Source organism: Amblyomma mixtum, chromosome 2 (assembly GCF_055824585.1).
Source record: "Amblyomma mixtum isolate Tamu chromosome 2, ASM5582458v1, whole genome shotgun sequence".
Lineage (NCBI taxonomy): Eukaryota > Metazoa > Arthropoda > Arachnida > Ixodida > Ixodidae > Amblyomma > Amblyomma mixtum.
The window spans coordinates 266,461,225-266,470,941 of NC_143013.1; the positions used below are offsets into that span (position 1 = coordinate 266,461,225).

General features: G+C 46.4%; 2 pseudogenes; both read right to left on the reverse strand.

Annotated features, from left to right (window-relative positions):
- Positions 1-814: 814 nt before the first annotated feature.
- On the reverse strand, positions 815-1,645 carry LOC149363890 (ubiquitin-conjugating enzyme E2 Z pseudogene; annotated as a pseudogene).
- A 3,210-nt stretch (positions 1,646-4,855) lies between these two features.
- On the reverse strand, positions 4,856-5,638 carry LOC149363891 (ubiquitin-conjugating enzyme E2 Z pseudogene; annotated as a pseudogene).
- Positions 5,639-9,717: the final 4,079 nt, after the last annotated feature.

A 9,717-nucleotide genomic window follows, 5' to 3' on the forward strand; every position in this document is an offset into this window, starting at 1 on the left:
TGTGTCAAGCAGACGACATGCCTACAACGACGTCACGGCTTTCCGGACCCACGTGACAACGCATTGTCTGGTTTTTGACGTCATGTAAAAGCCTGGCAAAACCTGGCAACTACGAACCGAAACCGAAACAGCTGGGTACAAATAATACGATTATTAATTATATAATGCGAGTTCATGCTTCTAAGATGGTGTTCCATGCTCACTGAATCGCTACGCATTATTTACAACCCAGAGGTACAACACAAAAATTTGGTGTCTCTACCCCTTTAAGGGAAACAGAGCCGCCGGTGGTGACTCAGTGGTTATGGCAATCGGTTGGTGGCCCGAAAGACGCGGGTTCGATCCCGTCCGTGGCGGTCGCATTTTGATGGAGGCGAAATGCTAGACGCCTGTGTATTGTGCGATGACAATGCACGTTGAAGAACCCCAAGTGGTCGAAACTTCCGGAGCCCTTCACAAGACGGCGTCCCTCATAGCCTGAATCGCTTCGGGACGTTAAACCCGCATAAAGCATAAAGCTTCTATGGGAAACAATGGCCATGCACGAGCGTCCGTATATCGAACCGTCTTTTGAAAAAGGCGGTAGAAATCGCAAGCATTTGCTGTACACAAAAAGACCTAGAGGATGTTGAAAGCTCTTTTTAATTGCAAGCCGCGGTTAACAGTGCTTCGCGTTTTTCGCTGTTTGTTAGCTTTTGTCGAAACTTTTTCAAAGGCCCAGCATTAAGCACTTTTCACTGCACGCACGAACAGTCAAGACCGTACATTTCAAAGCCTAGTTTCCTAATGATACAAGCTTAATGGCTAAAGGCAATCACTTTCCCTCTTCAGCTGGATTCAAATTTCTCTTCGTCACCTGTTCTCGTAAGTCCCGCAGTCTTTTCAGCAACATCTCGTAGTGTTTCGAGCCAGTCCAACCACTAAAGAGACTACCAAGGTAGGAACCGTGCAGGTTCTTGACCGCCTTTTCGTACTTGCTGTAGTTCTCGGTGAAGGTCTCCAATAGGATATGCCTAAGAGGCGGCGGGCAAAGAGTGTTGCCCTGCAGACAGGCCTCCACCGCATCGCACACTGCAACGCTGATCGTCTCGTACCGTGTGACGGCGTTCTGACCACTGAGCTTTCCAAACCACCTTCCTAGCATGCGTCTGTTGCCGGGCTCGTTGCAGAAGGGATGCTGGCTCATCAGGGACTTGATGGACATCAGCACCGTTCCGATTGTGTTGGCAGGGCTCCAGGCGGGTCCGGGAGAGGTACCCAGGATACTGAGGCAGACCATTCCGTTAGCGTAGAGGTTCGGGTTGAAGCGGACCCGGCCGGAGTCCGTGGTCATGAGGCGTACCCTCGGAGGTCTGGCTGGGTAGTCGGGTGGACACTTTATGAGGAAGTGGAAGAAGCCGCCCTCGTACGGCGTACCCGAGGGTCCCACGATGATGGCGTGAATCGTGGTGATGTTGTTCTCTTCCGGTTCGACGAACACACCTGGGGGCGGGTCGTCGAAGATGTAGATCAGGTCACGGTGCACTCTTAGCATACAGGCCGTCGATGGCTCGTCGTCCTGGTACGACATGGGGTCCCAGGGGGGCACGTTTGGCGCGAGTGGCTTCTCGCCTGATGTTCCGGCGATTTCGAAAGGGTCCTGCATTTCGTTAGCGTATTAGCTTGACGAAAACAGTGGCCGCGCTTTGAGACGGCGCTGGAGAGGGTCCGTAACCGTGCGTCCGCCGAGGGGCCCGTGAGGCGCGAGCCACGTCGTCTTCATCTGTTGCAAGCACGGATTCGCAAGCAGGTGCATGTGCTTTCGTTTCGCGCACAAAAGAAAAAAGTATATTACCTCATGTCGAGTGTGTCATTGAAAAGGTAGTTTTACGCGAGCTTAGCCTGATTGTATGAGGCTTTTGTCGAGCATCTAACACCGATAACATGTTTTTTTCACAGGGTTAGTGAATTCCTATGTACGATTAGAAGCTTTTGAAACATTTTGCTCGGTGGCGATTTTGATCTTCCGTTGACTGAGTGGTACAAGGAACTCCCCAAACCGCATTATAATACTGCGGAAGCTTTTCTCGATATCTTGATGTTCCACAACTTGACACAATTAGTCATGAAACCCACCCGGATTCAAACTGACACGTCGTCTATTTTGGGCCTTTGGCTGATTAGTAGCAGTGTTCTTCATCGCGACGCAAAAAGAAAAAATGTTCTTAAAGGCGTATCTGATCACTGCATGATATATCCGACCCTGCCACTGAAATTCGTGGTGAAAAACAACCCAGAAGAGCGCATGGTTGGTTGATTGGACTCAAATATAAATGGCACATACATTCCCACTACGGGGGAGAGGCCAAGACACACGGTAACATGGTTGACGCGCTCGGATGATGTTGCAATTTTGGACGCGCTAGTTATATTCTTTTCTGATCTTGTTTGCCATTCCAGCGTTTGCCATTCCAGCGTTTGCCATTCCAGCTCTGTTGATTACTTATGGTGCTTTTTTTTAAAACTTGTTTTGAAGAGTGTTGAAGATTCCGTGCCCCTGAAGCGCAAAATATTGAGAACCCGTGGATCACGAAAGAAATTCTACGGTTGGAACGAAAAAAGAAAAGATAAGAAAACAACACCGCAAGCTCCCATGCATGCGTAATGCTTGCGTACTTGCTGGTATCGTAAGCAGGTAAAGCGGGCAAACAAAAATCCAAATAGTACTATCACGACATGTCAGGAAAGAAGTTTCTTCTCTCGTCTCCAGCAAGATTTTGGCGCCATTTCAGGCCCAAAAAGAAGCCAGTATCAAACATTTGTATCGGTGAAAAAACTAACCGACATTTCGATAATCGCAGGTTTGGTTTGGTTTATTGGGGTTTAACGTCCCAAAGCAACTGAGGCCATGTGGGACGCCGTAGTGAAAGGCTCCGGAAATTTCGACCACCTGGGGTTCTTTAACGTGCACTGACATCGCACAGTAGACGGGCCTCTAGAATTTCGCCTCCATCGAAATTCGGCCACCGCAGCCGGAATCAAGCCCGCGTCTTTCGGGTCAGCAGCCGAGCACCATAACCACTGAGCCACCGCGGCGGCAGAATCGCAAATTCTTTCGACAATCTTTCTCTTCAGTGTTCACTGATGATAATGGCAAAATGTCGAGTTTCGAATTGTATAGTGACTCCCCTCCAATCGGTTATGCGACAATATCTGAAGGAGGTGTGCTCTCGCTCTTGCTAAATATTGATACAAAAAAATCGTCCGGTATAGATGGCATACCTAATACCTTCCTTGTCAGATATGCTGAATGGTGCTTAAAATACTTGTCCGTGTTGTTTAATGAAACAATATTGTGAGCAAACGTTCTAAAATGCCGGAAATAAACATTCCAAAATACCGGAAATATGGGGAGATAGTACATATACCTAAGTCACCGAACAAGTCACTTATTGCTTATTACAGGCAAATTTCATTATTATCCGCTTGTGCCAAGACGCCGGAGCACATTATCTTTAAGCACATATCGACGTTTCTTCAAAATAATAACCTAACTGATTGCTGACAACACGACTTCCGCAAAGGATTATCAACAATAACGCAGTTACTACACACTACGTATGATTTCGTCGCAGTCTCGGATAAGCAGGGCCAAATTGGCGTCATATATCTAGACTATGAAAAGGCTTTCGATCGTGTGTCGCACCAAAAGGTACTTCTAAAATTTCAAGCAGTTTTGAAGAACACTACACTACTTGCTTGGATAGAGACATACGCGTACCTGTCTCATCGGCAACAGAGTGTCTTCGTTGAAAGAGTAGGCTCAAGAACACACCAATCAGTCCGGCATACCACAGGGATCCGTACTTGGGCCACTTTTCTTTTTGATTTTCATCAGTGATTTTCTTCAGCGTATACCAGTGAATTTTAGGCAATTTGCGGGCGATTGTATCATCTATCAGGAAATCCTGCAGTTAGCCTTATAAAAAAAAAAGAATCTTGGTGCTCGACATGACATATCAAAATTAATGGGAGAATGACAGTGGCCCTGAGATTAACTCGCAGAAAACAGCCTTAAACTTTCTCTTATAGCACTAACAGCGAACAATTACCCTTCGTAAAAACCTACAAATATCTAAGCGTCACCATCACATCCTATCTGAAATGGAATGACCATGTTACTTACCTTCAAAATAAATCATTGCGCACACTAGAATAGTTAAGGTCTCTGCGACAGTCGACATATGAAATCAAGTAAACAGCATATAGAACGTTCGTCAGGCCAGTCTTGGAATAAGCACCAGTCGTATGGAATCCGTACACTCAAGCCAATATAAAGAAACTCGAAAACGAACGAAAATCAGTGAGATTCATTTTTAATTCTTATAGCTGGAAAACATCAACAAGCGTCCTTCTAGATAAAGCGAACTTAAAAACACTTCAGGAAAGACGACGTTGTGGAAAGCTAAAATGCACATGCATATAATTTACCACGGTAAACTAAAGATAAACAGATATCTCTGCATTGAACACGTCAGTCGACGCCCGACACGATCGCATCATTCTAAGAAACTAAGAGACTTTGCATGCCGGACTGACAGCTTCAAGAACTTCTTCCCACGAGCCGTTCGGGAGTGAAACAGCCTGAGCCGAAATGCCATGGAATGTTCAACACTACAATCTTTTCTGGCGATAGCTACATTGATCTCTCGTATCATTCTGCACCACTATGAATTTTCACGCGCAGAGTCATTGCAAAATGTACCACGTTATGTTGCACCACTGATGACCAATTGACGTGCGTAAGCAAAAACTCCAGGACGCAGCTAAGCAATCCTTTTCTAGCGTCTGAAGTTCGACGCAGAACTGTTGTCTTCTAATCGGCGGCAACTTCGTTTCTCGCCATGACCATATCGCGCAAGTCTCTCAGCCGTTCCCGCAACGTTGCGTATTGGTACGTGGCGACGCCACCTTCGAACGCGTCGTTCATGCATGCGCCAGTGAGGTGCAGTTGCTGCTTTACCGCTTCCTCGTACTTTGCGTAAAACTGAGAGAAGTGCTTCAACACGACGTCCCTCAAAGCCGGTGGCAGCGGAGAGGTGTCCAGCAGACAGGCTTCGACCACATCGCACACGGCTACCCTGATGGTCTCGTGCTGGAACACCGCGTTGTAGCAGATGCTGTCGTTCAACCAGGTTCCCACGGTCGGAAGGACTCCGAACGCCTGTCCCTTCGAAATGGGATTTTCATTAAGGAGCGACCTTATGGATAGCAACAGGCTTGCGATGCTATGGCGTGTGGTCCAGGATGGTCCGGTCCAGGTGCCCAGTAGGCCCAGACACACTTTGCCGTTCTCGTAGAAGTTCGGCCCGAAGCGCACCCTACCGGCGTCCGTGGTCATGAGGCGTACGCGAGGAGGACTGAGAGGGTAGAACGTTGGACACTTGATCAGGAAATGGAAGAAGCCCCCTTCGTACGGCGTGCCCGGGGGTCCCAAGATGATGGCGTGGATCTTGGTGGCATCGCTCTCCTCTTGTTCGACATACATTCCCCGAGGTCGATAGCCGTCCATCTCCTCGATGGCGCGTTCAACTGCTCCTAGGCATCGCTGTGTCGGTCGCTCGTCCAGGAAGGAGAATGGGTCCCAGTAGTCTGACATGATGAAAGAAGTTCAACGGATTGCCGCTCGGCGTAATTTTCCAGGTATATGTTTCAGTAGAGGATCGCTTGCCAGATATTAAAAATACTGAATCGGCATGGTCGTTTCATATCGCCGGCTTCTTTCTTCACAGGAAGGGACTGTCTCGTGGCCACCGTGCGGCGTTGAAAAAACACGAATCCAACGAGCCTTTTAAAACGGTGGTCCCAGTTAGCTTATAGGGTTATATGAGAGGTAAAACATGTAAAAGATAAAATTTATGTCATGGGTTATGAAATGTTACTAAAAGTGGAAGAGGAAAAAGACAAAGTGTCGAGTTCACTAACTAGTTTCCAGTGGTGTGCTTCAGATAAAGCAACTAATCGGAGAAGCAAGGTCGATCGCTTGGCTGGGGATTTATTTTTAACTTCCCGTTGTATTTAATTCCGAATGATTTGCCATGAGGATAACTGTTAAGGGGTTGGGCTTATCATGACATATATAACTACTTTATAAAGTTTCAACACTGCATATTGATCGCTTATTTCGTTGCTTCTGTTCTATTCTTTCTTTAAAGAATCGTTTCTGTTCTTCTTTGCTGCATTAGCAACGTCGTTTTCCTCATTATATATTTTTATATTGCGTATTAGCGAAGAAGGTAGCATTATTATTACCATTCCTTCTGAAGTGAAGATAAATAGTTATTTGTACAGGAGCCAAAATATCCAAACAATCACTCAAAGAAATATTGATGTCGAAGAAATCAAAAGCTGGCATTAATTAACGAAGTAAGAACAGCCTCACAAGTAGTCAAGAGGGGAAATGGAAGGGCCAGATCACATGCACTCCATCTGTCGGAAAACTGCGTAGATGTTGAGTTTGGCAAGTTTTCAACCTTGTCAACACAATGCCTCATGACTTCAATTGTACTACAGGTATGGACAACGCAAAACAAAGTGAACAAGGGACGGGGGAACCTTATGTTATGTTGCTTAGCCGGCGTTTCGACAAGAGGACTTTTCTTCTGAAAAAGCGTTCATCATTGATGGGGGTTAAATATGGCCTACACTCCGAGGAGGAAGCTCCGGTGATGAAGAGGAGGTGAGGTGTGGGGTGGTGCATGAACTTGGCTTCAAGAACCGATAGAGTCATTAAGCCACCAGACAAAGTACGCTAGCACTATGGCTAGCGTACCTAATTCGCATTTGGTGTAATGTAACTACCTTGCGTGCCGCAGCACCACACATTTATTTTTATTTTAATATCCTATATTTGTACATAGTGTATGCTGCCGCCCTAACTCCCCCCTTTCTTTCCCTCTTTCCTTTCCTTTCCTTTCCTTTCCTTTCCTTTTCTTTCTTCTTTCTTTCCTTTAATTCCCGCTAGCCGCAGCTCAGGTACTTCAGGTTTCGATGGCAGATGCCGTGACTAGCAGCATCTGTCCCTTCAATTTTTATTTTTATTACCAATAAATAGTCGCTAGCACTAACAACAACTACGCAAATCGGTCGTCATTTTTCTGTAGTGCACAGCATGTGGCAGATTGATATCCCACCGCTTAGACGGCGCGTTAAAGGCTTGCGCGTCTTTCGGGCGGGTAAACAAACTTTTAGTGCGAAAGCACTGCTTAACATGGTTACAACCAAAAATCTTGTGTGAAGCCTCGGAGTAACTCGGGTAAGTTCGGGTTTGTTCGGAGGAGTGCCAAGCTAGCTGCAGCCAATGGGAGGGCGACCTCGAGGGCGATGTTGGCACCGCTAAATTCGCTTGCTTTTTCACTTTTCAAGCAAGGGGTGCTTTGCACACCTTGCTTTCGCATGTCTACCCTGTTTAACTACGTTAAAACCCTACCAGTTTTTCCGAGAGCACCTACTTCCTTGCCCATATTACATTTGTGACCACTCGCATAACATTCGCGATTGCCAGCACGCGATTGTGGGAGTTTCGAGATGGCCACGACGGACGCCTTTCTATGGCGGCGAGGCACGAAAGGCCCCCGTGTGTTAGCAGTGCGATGCTGTCCTCAACTCACCCTCTTCTCAACAAAGCTGCTTTTGCCGCATAAAGAGTACAATTGAGGCGAAGCCAGCTTTACACTGCACTGCTCTTGAATCGCACGTCACAAGACGCTTGAAATTTAGACAATTCATTGCGACGTGTATGTTGGAAAGGAACTATAGGATGAATTCAATAAATATTTCATAACACTTGTGGACAGTGCACATGATCCTACTCCAAGTAGCTCCAATATTAATAGTATTCTTCTCGCTTCTTGTTATGAAGGCCTATTGGCAGTATATTCATATCTTCAAAGAAATATAAGAGTGAAGAAACAATTGGTTTATCACTGTTTACTGTTCTTTATGTATTGGAGGCCATATACCCTATACTGTTCGATATATGTAATCTCTGGATGAGTACTGGAATTAACCCGACGGAATTGAAGAAAGATAAAGTGATCGCGTGCATACAAATGGTCCTAGAAGTATCCCCACTAATTATAGACCAGTGTATATTCTGCCAGTTGCCATTAAAACTCTAGAAAAATATCATTTAAAAGGTATTCTAGCTTTTTTGATATGCACAGTATCATAATCGAAAAGCAATATATACGAGGTCTGTTAGAAAAGTATCCGACTTTATTTTTTTTTGCGAACACCTGATGGATATGAAACAAGCGCGCTTGCACCAGCCGACCTTGAACCTTCGTGCGCATGCACGAATTTTTTCCGGCCTGCCAATAGCGTCAGTCGCTGGGACGCAGCGTTTGAGTGAGGCAGTGCGCAATGCTCTCGTCGGTTTTTTATTCCAAGGAAAATGGCGGAGTGATAGGAGCTGCGCTACTGCAGGAAATTTTGCCAGAAACTGGACGACAGCCAAATGGAAACCGTTCGGAATATTTAGTACGGCTTTCAGTGAAGATGCTATGAGCAGCACACAAATTAAACAGCGGTACAATTGGTTTAAAGACGGCCGCACATCGGTGGAGGGCGAGCCACGCTCCGGCCGGCCATCAACATGCCGAAATGACCAGGTCATTGCCGAAGTGAACGCTGTGGTGATGCGGGACCGTCGTGTGACTATCCGAGAAATTACGGAAGAGGTGGACATCATTTCTGCACATTCCATTATCACCGAAGATTTGGCCATGGAGAGAGTTGCGGCGAAATTCGTGCCGAAGCTGCTCACGGTGGAGCGAAAGCAATTTCGTGTTGAAGTCTCACAGGACATGCTAGATTGCACAAACAGTGACCCCGACTTCATCAACACCATAATCACTGGTGACGAGTCTTGGGTGTACGGGTACGACCCGGAAACCAAATCCCAGTCGTCACAGTGGAAGCATTCCATGTCATCATAACCAAAGAAGGCCCGCCAAGTGCGCAGCAACGTGAAAGTGATGCTGACAGCTTTCTTTGACTCCCTCTGTGTGGCACACCACGAGTACGCACCCCACAAGGTCAAACAATGACCAAAGCGTATTACAGGGACGTCCTCCGTCGCCTACGTGGTGCTGTGCGGCGCAAGAGACCGGAGTTGAGGTCAACAGGAAATTGGCGCATCCATCACAATGCTCCTGCACATTCCTAGCACTTGATTCAGACTTTTTTGGCGAAAATCCAGACTCCTGTTGTTCACCAGGCTCCTTACTCTCCTGATATGGCCCCCTGCGACTTCTGGCTGTTTCCCAAAATCAAGAGGACATTGAAAGTAGCCCGATTTCAGACAAGAGAGGACATTATGGCTGCAACGACAGCTGAGCTAAACTCCATTCCGAAAGAGGCCTTTTCGGAATACTTCCAACAATGGAAGCACCACTGGGAGAAGTGTGTGGAGTCCCAAGGAGACTACTTTGAAGGTGATTAGGTTTCCAACGCTCCAGTTATGCCAGTTTTTTTTCTTCGGGAAAAGGTCGGATACTTTTCTAACAGACCTCGTATTTCATCAAAGATCTTCGACGGAGTTGGCAATAATGGCGAAAAAAGAATTGATAATTAAACATAGACAGGAAGGAATTACCACTTAAAATTTTTATAGATTTCTCTGCAGCATTTGACATTATAAATGATGTCGTCCTGACACGTAAGTTTTCTGTAAGT